General features: G+C 38.4%; 1 protein-coding gene across 5 annotated transcripts in view; it reads right to left on the reverse strand.

The window, feature by feature from the left end:
- Window positions 1-12,441, reverse strand: part of THRB (thyroid hormone receptor beta) — a 328,683-nt gene that overhangs the window by 187,402 nt on the left and 128,840 nt on the right. For 4 of the 5 annotated variants that reach the window (XM_090284392.1, XM_090284394.1, XM_090284395.1 and 1 more), the window contains one exon: window positions 3,200-3,271. The gene's annotated coding sequence lies outside the window, so the exon portion shown is untranslated. Of the gene's footprint in view, window positions 1-3,176; window positions 3,272-12,441 lie in introns of all 5 variants that reach the window. The other variant, XM_090284393.1, reaches the window with a different exon arrangement.

Consider the following 12,441-nt stretch of genomic DNA (forward strand, 5'->3'; position numbering starts at 1 on the left):
TCAGGTTGCTGATTTTAAAAAGTCAATGGGAAAAAATATCAAAAGAGTGGCCTTCACTCATTGACATTTTACTTTCACTCTCATTATTATGAAGAACGGAAATGTGACTGCACAGGTGGCATTTTGTAAGACCACTGATCTATTAAGTAAAAAAGAAGTACATACATACCAACATATATACATACATATATTTCAAGAACATTGGCTCTAGGAAATCACTTGCCCCAAGGCACCAAAATGGAGAAGACATACAATTTCTGTCTTGGTCCTTTCCGTTTGGATAGGTTGATTCTTAATGATTCGAAGAAACAGTTTGTTTCAAAAGAACACCGATTTCCAAAACAGAGCATTTTGCAAAGAAGCGAATTCTGTCAGACTTACTTTGTGCACTGTCATTTCTGCTCTTAGGCACATTAAACTGAACTGGAAGGATAAAAACCTCTTGCTAAATTGAATTTAATTTGATTAGGAAGTCAGCATGTATGTGCAGGCAAAGCAAGGTAATTACGCATTAAAAAAAGTGTGCCAGTAATTGGAAGTGTTCTTATTTTACAAAAGTTTTGCCATAGCTTCATTAGGGAACTACATTTTTGTCAATGTGGATCCATGTTGTGAATTAAATAGGCCTTGGTCCTTTGTTGGGAAATCATTCAGGCAGTAGATAGTTTGTCCTTTCTGAAGAAAAACAACAGCCTTCAAACCTGGAACATTTGAGTAACTTTAAATCCTTCTTGCGCTGGCTCCACAGGATCCTCTCTTATGTATCCTAGCTCTGCCATTATTCCCTTTAAAAAACATTTCCTTGGCTCTTCCCAGCCCCGGTTTCCTCATCAGGCTCCCAAGGCAGAGTTGGCTGCTGGGTCCTAATGCCCTGGCCTATGCCCTCAACTGCATTTCAACCGAAATAATTACCTTCCACATTACTGCCTGACTTGTAAAACACACACACAGAAAAACATGACTACGGTTGGTTCAAAGTAGTTCAAGGGGGAGAAAGTGCTTTTTAGAGGGTCAAAACACCTTATGGTAAGGGTGTAGGAACATGGCCAGTCATTTCAAAGTACGTGAACTGTGCTGAAAGCAAAACCATCGAATCCATCTGCAGCTTATTTTACAGGTGTCAATAATGCCTGTCTTCCAACCTCAGTCACCAGAGGGTCCACGCCGCTCAGATATATGAGAAGGAACCCTGCATTTCATAGGTCATGAAAAAGCATTCAGACTAGGTAGCAAAGAATTAAAAATTTATGAAGAATTTCCCAGGCATTGTCAATAGAACCTATCCACATAATGCATGAATCGAGTACTGTTATTGAGACTTCCATTCCCAGAACTCCCATTAGCATCCTTTAAGCCACATTACAGGCTGGAAGACCCCCAAGGTGTTCAGTGGTTCTATTGTCTGAAATTCTCTGAAGGTTTTTTCCCCTGGTTTTGTTGGTTATTGAGCAAAGAAAAGGCTGGGACAGCAGCATGGTCTCCTATTTTCTGAAACTTTGTGTGGTGACCCCACTTAATACAAAGCCTACGTAGCTTTAAGAAAATTCATCAGTATTTTTCAGTATATAAGGAAGTTCATCAGCATTTTCATTCATTAAATGCCTAGTGTTTTGCTTTATTTCCCTTCTTTGTTTTTATTTTTAATGGAGGTATAATTTATATATAGTAAAACGCACAGATGAATTTTGACAAATGACGTGCAACCCACACTTCTATAAAGATACACAATATTTCCATCACCCCAGAAATTCCCTTTGACCCCTTCCCAGTTAGGCCACTCTTCTCACCGAGATAACCACTGTTGTAGATTCCTACCACCACAGATCAGCTGTGCCTTTTCTAGAACCATATACAAATGCATTAATATAGCGAGAACTCTTGAGTGTCTAATGCCTCATGTTTTAGGCATCTATAAAAAATCACCTCTTAGTTTCTGTAAATTGAGGGGATGACCCTGCAAGAACGGTGTGTGAATATTTTGTGGAGGTAGGTTTCCTGGGAAAGATGGGACGAGGGACCTGAGAAGTCACCCGGGCTGGGGGTGGGTGAAGAGGAGGCTGAAGGGTGGGCTCTGAGGCACGCTTCTCATCTTCAAACAAAACAGCTGTACTTTTCCATGTCTTACAAATTGGGGTTCACTGAAAGATTTCATTTGGGAAAAGGGTTCTTTGAAGAAAAAAAAAAAAGTTAGAGAACCATAGGTCTAGATAATCCTTGCTGATCCCTTTCCCCGAACATTCTATAATTACAAATGGTGTTTTCTGATATGAGAGCTGTGACTGGTGCCTGGGAGAGAGGGTTAGGAGACAGAGGCAGCCAGACTGGGGGCCCCCAGGGAAGGCCTGGGCGCTGAGCGCTGTAACATTAGTACTCGTTACAATCAGATAGCGCCACCCCTAACCGAGGCACCTAGACAATAGGCCAGAGGCCCTGGGCCAGGGCAGGCACAAAGACAGCATTGAAAAGATCCGACTCCCACAGCCAGCGAGGATGTCTATAGACTCCACCAGGCCCTGGGCCTGCCAGAACGTCACCTTCTAGCCAGAAAAGCCACTTTTTTTTTTCCCCCATGGGTAGTTTTTAAACTGCTAAAAATAATAAAGACAGAAAAGAAAGTGCTGACACAACCCTAACTGCAGACACAAACTGAAACTGTTGTTATAATAGTGTAAACAAACTGGGTTCCAAATTTTAATCTGACATTGCAGTCGGAGCTGCTTGGTATTGCCAAACACCTGCAAACCACGGGGAGAATGCAGAGGGCTTGTCAGTCAGGACAGAGGGTCCTCACTGCACAGGTGCTTACGGTCCTATCTGACCTACTCCAGCTGAAGGGTGATAGAATTCTTAGGCTCCTCTTTTTTTTTTTTTTTACCATGCAAGAGCAATTGGAGAGAACTGTTGGATCTTCAATGAGCACAATTTTCTCACGTAACAAATGAAAAATGGCTCCTTTCTCTCCCTGACCTATTATGACTCTTCTTGCTTCTAATGAATTTGTAACATTCCTTTACTCCATTATATTTTTAAGCCCATTTTTGTTTTATATTTCCCTGAATACCTACAGAATTCAAAACTATGTTAAAAACAACAGCAGCAATGCCACAAATTAGAAAATAATTACTATAATGCTAAAATGTGACAATTAATCATAGAGGTCACGCGTCTGCCAACACCTGAGTCAAGCCTGATATCTGACCTTCTGATCCATTAAATCACGTGTGGAACTTGGCACCCACGCAGGACAGCCAGTGGGAGGGAAACTGCAGATCTGGAAAAAAAAGAAACATAAGAAAATAAATAGAAGTGCCTTTTAAAAAATGTTTCCCAACACTTGCTTAATCTGCTCTTCTTTCTATGTTTAAATAGGGTCTGGTTTCAGAGCTGTCTCTGATTTTGAATAAATGCAAATAGACTTAGATAAAATCTCATTCCAAAGGGGAGATGGTTTCAGAGAATCCTTTAACACAAGGACTATAGTAACACATTATAGGCATGGGATAGCACTTGCAGATCCCAAAGATCTACTTTTCTGTGGATGGGACACAGGAGTTTTGGATTCCCTGCCTGGGAAAATGACTAAAAGACAGATGTGAATCTTACACAATTTAGAAAATTTGTGCTAAAGAGGGTGCAGTTAGTTAGGTCTCAGAGGATGTTTTCTGGGATAGGTCTTAACAAATCCAAGCTTTGGCTGTGCCCTCTGGTAAAAGCAGAGGCCATGCATCCGAGCATGACGCTACGGCGCTGTCTAGACTGTGTTAAGTGCGATCATGTTGGGGACACTTTACACAGGTATAAACAGATGAAAGAGATGGCCAAACAAACCATGCAGCAGAAAATGTCTCCAAGTGTCTAGACAAGTGAGAAGTTGCTTTTCAACTAACTGTGGTCCCCAAATTTTTGTTGTTAGTGTATGGAATTTAGCAATCAGAGAAAAAACAGAGGTTAGTAGAACAAATGTCTGGGTTCCCGCTACCTAGAATGGGCCACTGATCAGATTTTTTCACCTCTATTCTTTCTTTTAATTAAAAAAAAAAAAAAATAGAGCATAGGTATAATCTCCTTGACAACCATACTCCAAGGCCAGAACATAAATTTGTTTGCATCTTTCCAATCCACCTTTTTTAACATTCATATACAATATGGGTATCCAGGACAATGCACAGTGTTGTGTGTGTTTTAATTTCCCTGTATGATATGAATCTAGGTACATATGTGTCTATTTCTCTGCATTTTTGTCTCCGCGTCAGGTATGTGAGAGCTAACTAACCACACGGATCTAGCTCTTCCCTTTAGCTGTCACGTTGAATAAATATATGCTCATTTTCTTTTCATCCAACACCCAACGTTTATGGCACCATAAAACACTCGCATGTCATTCAAGTGGTTGTTGGTTATGTGTGGGTATGTGTGTAGGTGTAAATTTTCTCTGCTGCTGGACTCTGAGCTTCTCAGGATATTGCCTTGTTTTAACAGTAGCTCTTCTGCGTGATGACTCCATGGAGAATCAACATTCAATGTTGGAAAAGGCAAAATATATTTGTTAACAATTGATGTGCTTATTATTGATTTTCCTTCCTTTTAAAGCAACATCAAGGGAGACTTTGGGACTGTGTTTATCTATTTTCTTCAAAGTCTCTCTCCATTGCTCTTGTCATAAATCTTCAAATCCCAAGCCATCAATATCACCAAGCTGTTTGCTAGATAATCAGAAACTCTGATAGTATGAAGACATTCAAGACACATACTCTATCTAAAAGCATTCTCAACAACTGACTTGACAAGACCAAGAAGACGCTTATGTTTGTGGCTTTATGGCGAATATGAGTGAATATACGCTACTACCCCTGACATTAATATTTAAAAACAAACAGTGCTTTTTGTATGAAAACAATATTGGGCTTCTATTTATTTTTTGAGAGTATAAGAAGAATATATGTGAGCCTGACTCAATATAAACAACTTAAAAATTCTCATATAATGATTAACAATAATAAGCACATTATGTATAACATTTACTGAGCACATTTTGCGGGCTGGGTTATGCAATAGCCTTTCACCTAATTTCACTAAATGTAATCCTCAAAATGCTCATGTGAGGTAGGGATGATTCATAACCCCATTTTTCAAATGAGGAAAGGAGAGGTAGAGAAAGGTTTACATTTCTGCCCAAAGTCAAACAGTGAAGAAGAGGCTAGCCAGGACTCTCACCCAGGCAGTGGGGTGTCATAGAACTTATTCTGAATCACTGAGAACAGGCTCGGGTTCTAAAGATCAAACTGCAGAGAAGGAAATAGAAAAAAATGTCATTGAGGTGGCTTCCAAATTTTGCTATGATACAATCAGACAGCATCTCTTTCCTGGGGTGCCTCAAACCAAGAGCAAATCAAGTCAGAGTAGTCCAAGTAGACAGATTCACAGTGATTTCTCAGTGATGAAGGAAATCTGAAGTAGCAAGGTCAGCCCCAGATCCTTCCAACCTAAACATCCCCATTTTTATTTCTTCTCTTTAGAAAACAGGGAGCTGTGCGTTTGCTCAGGTCTCAAAGGAGGGGGCCCAGTTTGTAGACACAAGATTCAAAGCAAAAATGAGACTCACTCCCTGAGACAACTTTAGCCCAGAATGTGTGTTCTTTACACATTTTTAATTGGGGCACAAATATATTAACTGTGGCTCTTTTGTACTTTCAAAAGAATCTGTTTTGTAACTAATTCATATTTATATTTGGAATACATTTATTTCTGGGCATGAAACAGTTCATTTTGTCAAGTCATCTGACCTGAGGTGAGGTTGGTGCAATTTCCCAGGACTGTTCCCAATTAATGCTAATTGAAGGTTAAAGGATAAATAAAGTCCCTTTAACTTGGTTTACTAATGTGTTATTTATAAACGACTCTTTACTTGGTCTATTTTTTAATTCAGTAACTATGTACAAATGAACAGTATGGAACAAATTAGCGAATACATAATGTGTATTCTATTGAAAAGTTTTCATTTTAAAAGGTTTACTATTATGGCAAAAACTTAATGTCATCTGCTATCTATCTCTCTATCCTCCTATCATCTCTGTTATCTCAGCTCTCTTTAAATCTTATGGAGCTTGAGACAAAGTGATTGCATTGCCTTAATAGCCCACATTCTCCCCACTCCCTGTCATGCACCTCTGCGGTTCTTCTCCCTAAAGAAGCCGGGTCTATTTTCCTGCCCCTTTGATTCTGATTTTGGCCACGTGACTTGCTTTGGTCAATGAAATGTTGGCATGTATGATGCATGCAGATGTTTGAAAAAGTTCTTGTTATGCTTAAGTGTTTTCTTTTGCTTCTCTGTGACCGCCATGAGAACATGCATGGGCTAGCCTGTTATGGTTGAGAAACATTGAGTGGAGTTAACTCAGTTGTCTCTGCCAAGGCCATCCTAGATCAGCCTTGACCAGCCAAGCCGCATACATGTGAAAGAGCCCAGGCATGACGAGCAGAGCCACTTAGATGATGTACAGCTGGCCATAGATGCATGAGTGGGCCCGGCCCGAAGTGGAAGAACCACTCAGTCAACCCACAGACTTATGAACTTATAAATGCCAACAGTTTCAAACTATTGAGATTTGAGGTAATCTGTTACTGTGCTGCGTAATCCCATGTAATGCTATTGTGCACTAGATGACTGATACAGGGCCTACCCCTGGTTCACTCAAAAAAGAGATGCCCACATAGAAAATGGTTTTAAATTAGGTAATAAAATTCAGCAAATATCCATGAAATACCAGCTGCATCAGTTAAGTTTCAACCAGGAAAATATAAACTGGCATAAGTATTTAAACAAGAGGACTATAATGCAAGGCCTTGATTACACAGGCAAAGAAAAAGATGTGAAGGCAGATGGGAAAATGAGGCATCCAGGAACTTAGCAATTGCACAAAATTCCTGAGCTATAGGGACAAAGACTGGAAATGTTGATAGTGGAGCCCTGGAACCAGGGTCAACTAGCAGAAGTGGAAGGCTCAAAGGTCCTGTCGAGTAGGAACTGAAGTTCTAGGGAGACACAGTTGCCATCAGAGACACTGTCTCAGGCACAGAGTATGGGGAAGAAATACCCTTGCTTCTCCCTTCCTTTAGTATTCCATTCTCCCTCTGGTTTTCTACTGGCTGAACCCAAATGGAGGCCAACTGACTCAGGAACTGGGGCAGCACAACAATCAGTGAGCAGCCTCTCAGTAGTACAAGGAAAGGACAAGAAAAAGATCTAAGGGCCAGCAGGCAAATACACCACCATGATGTGCAAGATACTAAACAAGGTATAACTCAGTGCTGAGAGCAACGTCCACAAAAATAATGAGAATTGGAATAGACACTGGGCTGGAAGGTTAGAAAGTAGCAGCACCTATGGGAACAAAGTAAAGGAACTCCTGGGGAAATAGCAGTATTCTGGTTTGACTTAGAAGGCTGTGCATTTGGGAGGAGGGAGCAATGAGGCTATAAGGGCAAGAGCTTGAAGAGTTTTGATTCCAACCGAAGCAGATTGGACTTCTGTTCTGAAGGCAAAGGGAAATGAAATGGTTCTGAGCAGAGAGTGATATGATCCAAATTGGATGTGAGGACTATTACCCTCATAGAAATTTGAGGGATGAAATGGAGAAAGACAACTAGAGCAGGAGTTTTTAATTGAGGGTAGATCTCAGGGAATTCCAAACACTCCCGGACAAACTGGCCAGAGTTTGTGTAAGCATTCAGTTTTCTGAGATGGTATGTAGCTTTCACATGGTTTTCAATGGAGTCCATGACCCTTGATCCTATCAAAAATTGTTAGCACCAGAAATAGTTTAGATGAATGTGAACAGAGCAAGAGATTACTAAACAAGAGCAAGAGATTACTAAAAGGTTTAACTTTGAACTACATCCACCTGTTATTCCTTCCCCTCCCCCTAAAAAATGGAGGAAGCAACTCATGTTTCCAAGATACCATAAGAATTTACAAAATTGGAAAGTTCCAGGATAAACCCATGACACATTGCCACTGTTCCTCTCCTACGTTCATCACAGATATTACTAATTAAACACAACCTTTCCTAATGACTGTCGAGTCTAAACAGAATCTCTAAATCCTTCTCAAAAAGCACCTCAGACAGCCACTGCCTTTTCTAGAACAACTGTTTTTATTTACTGTATTGACTGTTTCTTAGTTTCATAAAGCTGAAGTACCAATGAATGAATATATTTGGTGGAATGTATCACATGCTAATATGATCTTTATATACACATTCATATACGTATTTACCACATATAAAAATCTTACTAATATACAATTGGGCCACTACCTAGATCTTACCCGGGTGCACACATCCATTTAGTGTTAACTCAAAGCAATTAACACAGGTTTGAATTAAATTGAATTAGGGGGAAAACACTGCAGATGTGAAAATGTATTCATTATTGAATTATCATAGTAACATTTTAAAATCAGTACATGTCATCACAATCAGCTACTAGCGCCTTCATTGTTTGCTAAATTCTTAACTCCAATTACAGGCAAGTAGGTATATAATATTACGATGAACCATCCTCTTGTCAAAGTACAGTGACCCTTGGGTTGGTATTTGAAGCCACTATGGTGGTTTTCTAACCTTGGGGTATTTTCCACTTGATATTTGAAAAGAGGTGCCATTATCAGAGTTGCTTTCTATATAGGACCGCAATAAAGACAGAATCAGATAAGCCATTTTTTTCTACCTAGGGTTTTGATAATCTGAAAGATAATTCCTGTCTTTATCAATGTGATGACTCCCTGATTACCTCAACTTCAACCCCAAAGTTTGATCTGTTCAATTCCAAACAAAAAAAAAAATTTGGAACATTGTCTATATACAAAAATATTCCCAGGAAAAAAATATCTAATGTAACAAACTCCCAGCAGTAATTATTTGACCATGACCCACAATAGAAAGTATGTTTTAATCTGCAACACATGTACGTATACATGGATATGGGTAGGTATATCTCACTAAAACAAAAGTTTCATAAAATAATATTCTTATTTCGGTGAGGCATTTTGACATTTTCTATTCCATTTTATATCCTATTTGAAATACTATTTCATTAAAGAAATGTTAGTAATGACCTGCTAGATTGATTTCATTACCCGCTAATAGGGCCTACGCCACAGGCTGAAAGCACTACTGTGGCAAAATGGCTAAAGTACTCTGACTTTATTCACCAATGTAAACATATCCACAAAAGACCAATCCAGAGCAACTTAGCAGGGAGAAAAATCTCTTGGCTCTCTCCTAGTATCCTGGATGAAGCCAAGGTTTGCTGAGCCAACTTTTGTACTTGGTGGTTGACAATGACTGAAAACTGAAAGGCAGAGATCAAATCCTCACTTTCCTTCTCAACACATCTCTTCCGCTGGGTAATTTATACCGTGCAAGTATCAAGCTATTCAATTTTGCTGTCATTTACTGTTCTTTTTCCAACAGCAATGGAAACACAGGATCGGTTTACTGTCTTCTCTCTTTGGTAGAATTAGATTATTCTCCCTCCTGCCCCTTTAAACAAAGATGGCATTCATCACTCTGGAGAGCCACCCCCGGAGGATCTCTAAACAAAGCATGGCAGAGTCTGGGCGTTGAGGTTGTCGGTCCAGACTGTATACCAGAACGAACTTGGGAATGATTCTTTTGACCAAGGGGACACAATTGGAATGGGAGCAACATAATTAACAGTAAAATAAACAAAAAAGTAAACAATAAAATGCCCCATATCTCCACATTCAGTGGTATCTACCAAAAGAAAGCTCCTTATTATTAAAAAAAAAAAAAAAAAAAAAAAAATTCCATTTGCTCTTTCTAAAGGGAAGGTAAACAGACACTACAGAATCATTATATCAGATACGGTTTGGTGACTTTCTTGCCAGAACTCTGGTAGTGAAACATTCTTTCTTACATGTGGCTAATTTGACATTCATCTGTTTACTGTGTACTGTCCCTCCCCACCACTACCCACATTAGTGAGAGTATCAAAAGCCTGAAGTTGAACGCATTCTTTTATTCAGCATTTCTTTCTCAGAATAAATGATTATGGCTATATACAAAACTTTAGTGACAAAGATATTCATGTGGTATTATCTATAATGGCAAAAGACTCCAAGTAAATAACAATTAAATCCTAAAAGTGGTAATCTTCGGGTGTTAGGGTTTTTGGTGACTTAAATTTTATTCTGTATATTTACCCACATTTTTCAAATTTTCTAAAATAAAAATAAGACAAAGGGATTGAAAATAACACATCTGTGCTTGATACTGACACACCGGGGAACCTCCAGGTAGAAGGTTTTCACCAGGCCAAAGGATGCATGTGTTTGATTATGACCTGAGACACACTTTTAGGGAGCTCTAGTGCTCACTCCACCTTCATCAGTGGCAAAACGGGGGCAAGAATAGGACCTAATTCATAGAGTTGTGATAAGGATTAAATTAAATAAATGAAGTATTAAAATGTGTAAAGTGCTTAGAACAGGGCCTGGCACATATAAGCATGGTATAAGTGTTAGCTGTTATTGTTATTATGCTGGCCCAGGAAATAGGAAGATATTTATTTAGTTCCCTGCTGAGCTCCATGCGAAGACCCATGAAAATGTGGGTTTGTTCAAAGTGCCTCCACAGTTATTCTCTGTATTTGGAGAATCAAAATGGGGCATGAGAAAAGTTTGGGGGTAATGGATATGTTCAGTATGTTGATTGTGGTGATGTTTTAACAGTGCATACATATGTCAAAAATTAACAAACTGTATATTTTAAATTTACATTAAGTTTATTTTATATATCAATTAGACCGCAATAAGATGAAGTAGAGACCTTTTTAGATTAGCAATCCTAAGAGAATTTTCCATCAGCACGCCAACACTAAGAGAATACCAAAGAGTATACTTTAGGTAGAAGACAAAGGGTCCAGATGGGAGCTTGGAAATCCAGAAAGGAATAATGAGCAACAGAAATGGTAAATATGCAGCAAATATAACTGAATATTAATGGTTGAACAATAGTTGTAATGTCTTAGTTTAAAAATGTCTGTAAAATTAAAATATAAGCAATAATAAGATGATATATGAACACTTTATGGCAATATTTGAAAGGGTCAATGAAATGGATAAACCACTAAAAAATTACCAAAAAACAAACAAAAAACCCCCCCCAAAACCCAAATATGAATAGTCCTGTTTCTATTAAACAATTTCCTCACAATATATTCTCATCTTAAACTGCTTTACTGGTGAATTTTTCCAAACACTTAAGGGAAAACCATAGCAATTTCACATAGTTCATTGTGAGTATAGAAAAAGACAGATCATGTGTCAGCTCATTATATAAAACTCATTTCATGAGACCAGCACAGCTTTGAGGCCATAACTAAATAAAAATATTACAAGAACAGAAAATTACAAACTAATATCTCATGAATTTAGGAAAAAAAACATTAAAAAAATTAGCAACCTGAATCCTGAGATGTTTTAAAACTGATAACTCATTATGAGCAAAGGGGGTTTATTCTATAAATAGAAGGTTGGTTTAATATTGAAAAAATCAATCAATGTAAAGCATCCTATTAACAGGAAAATGAAAACAAAGCATAGGATTATTTCAGTGGAGACAGAAAAAGCATTTATGTAAAAGCATTTATATCATTCAAATCTATTCATGATGAAAACTACAGCAAACTGGGATTGAAAGAAAACATTCTCAATTTGATAAAACCCTATAACAAAAAAACATCTTAGTTAATAATGAATATTGAAACCTTTGCTCTTAGACTAGGAAACATTCAAGGATCCCTCCTACAACCAAAAATTTGTGCATACCTGTAGGTCAGTGGCTTATCAATTTTCTCTTACAATGGCGATGGTAAAAAATACACTTTATATCATGATTCAATACACAAACACACACATATATTTCAAACACACATTTTAGTAAATAATGCCTGTTGAGCACATCCCTCTAATATTTTGTTTTGTTCTAGCCTTCATAAACCCCACTCTATTAAAAATGGTGGTCACTCACTAAGATGGTTTCATGGATCATTAATGTGTTGCAACTAAATTTGGAAAACATGTTCCGATACAAGATTCCTGGCGTGCGCTAAGCACTCAGTACAGTTACTGAATGAATAATTGTATACATTTTGCATATTAACCTAATCTTCAGCTGCTTATTAGTGTCCATCCTTGTTTTCCTTTGCCCTCTTGCTTTTTCCTTTTCTAATTTGTTACCTTATTATCATGCATGTGTCTTTATCAGTTGTCATAATCTTTCCCAGAACAAGTCCTTAAAAAACACCTTTCAAAGTCACAGAGTAAATCAGTCAGGGCACAGCCAGGAGAGCAGAGGTCCTCCCAAGGCACAGGGTGACGCTTCTGCAGGAACAAGAAGCTCAACACCAGTAAGCTAG

Source organism: Furipterus horrens, unplaced genomic scaffold (assembly GCF_987537825.1).
Source record: "Furipterus horrens unplaced genomic scaffold, mFurHor1.1.pri manual_scaffold_7, whole genome shotgun sequence".
NCBI lineage: Eukaryota > Metazoa > Chordata > Mammalia > Chiroptera > Furipteridae > Furipterus > Furipterus horrens.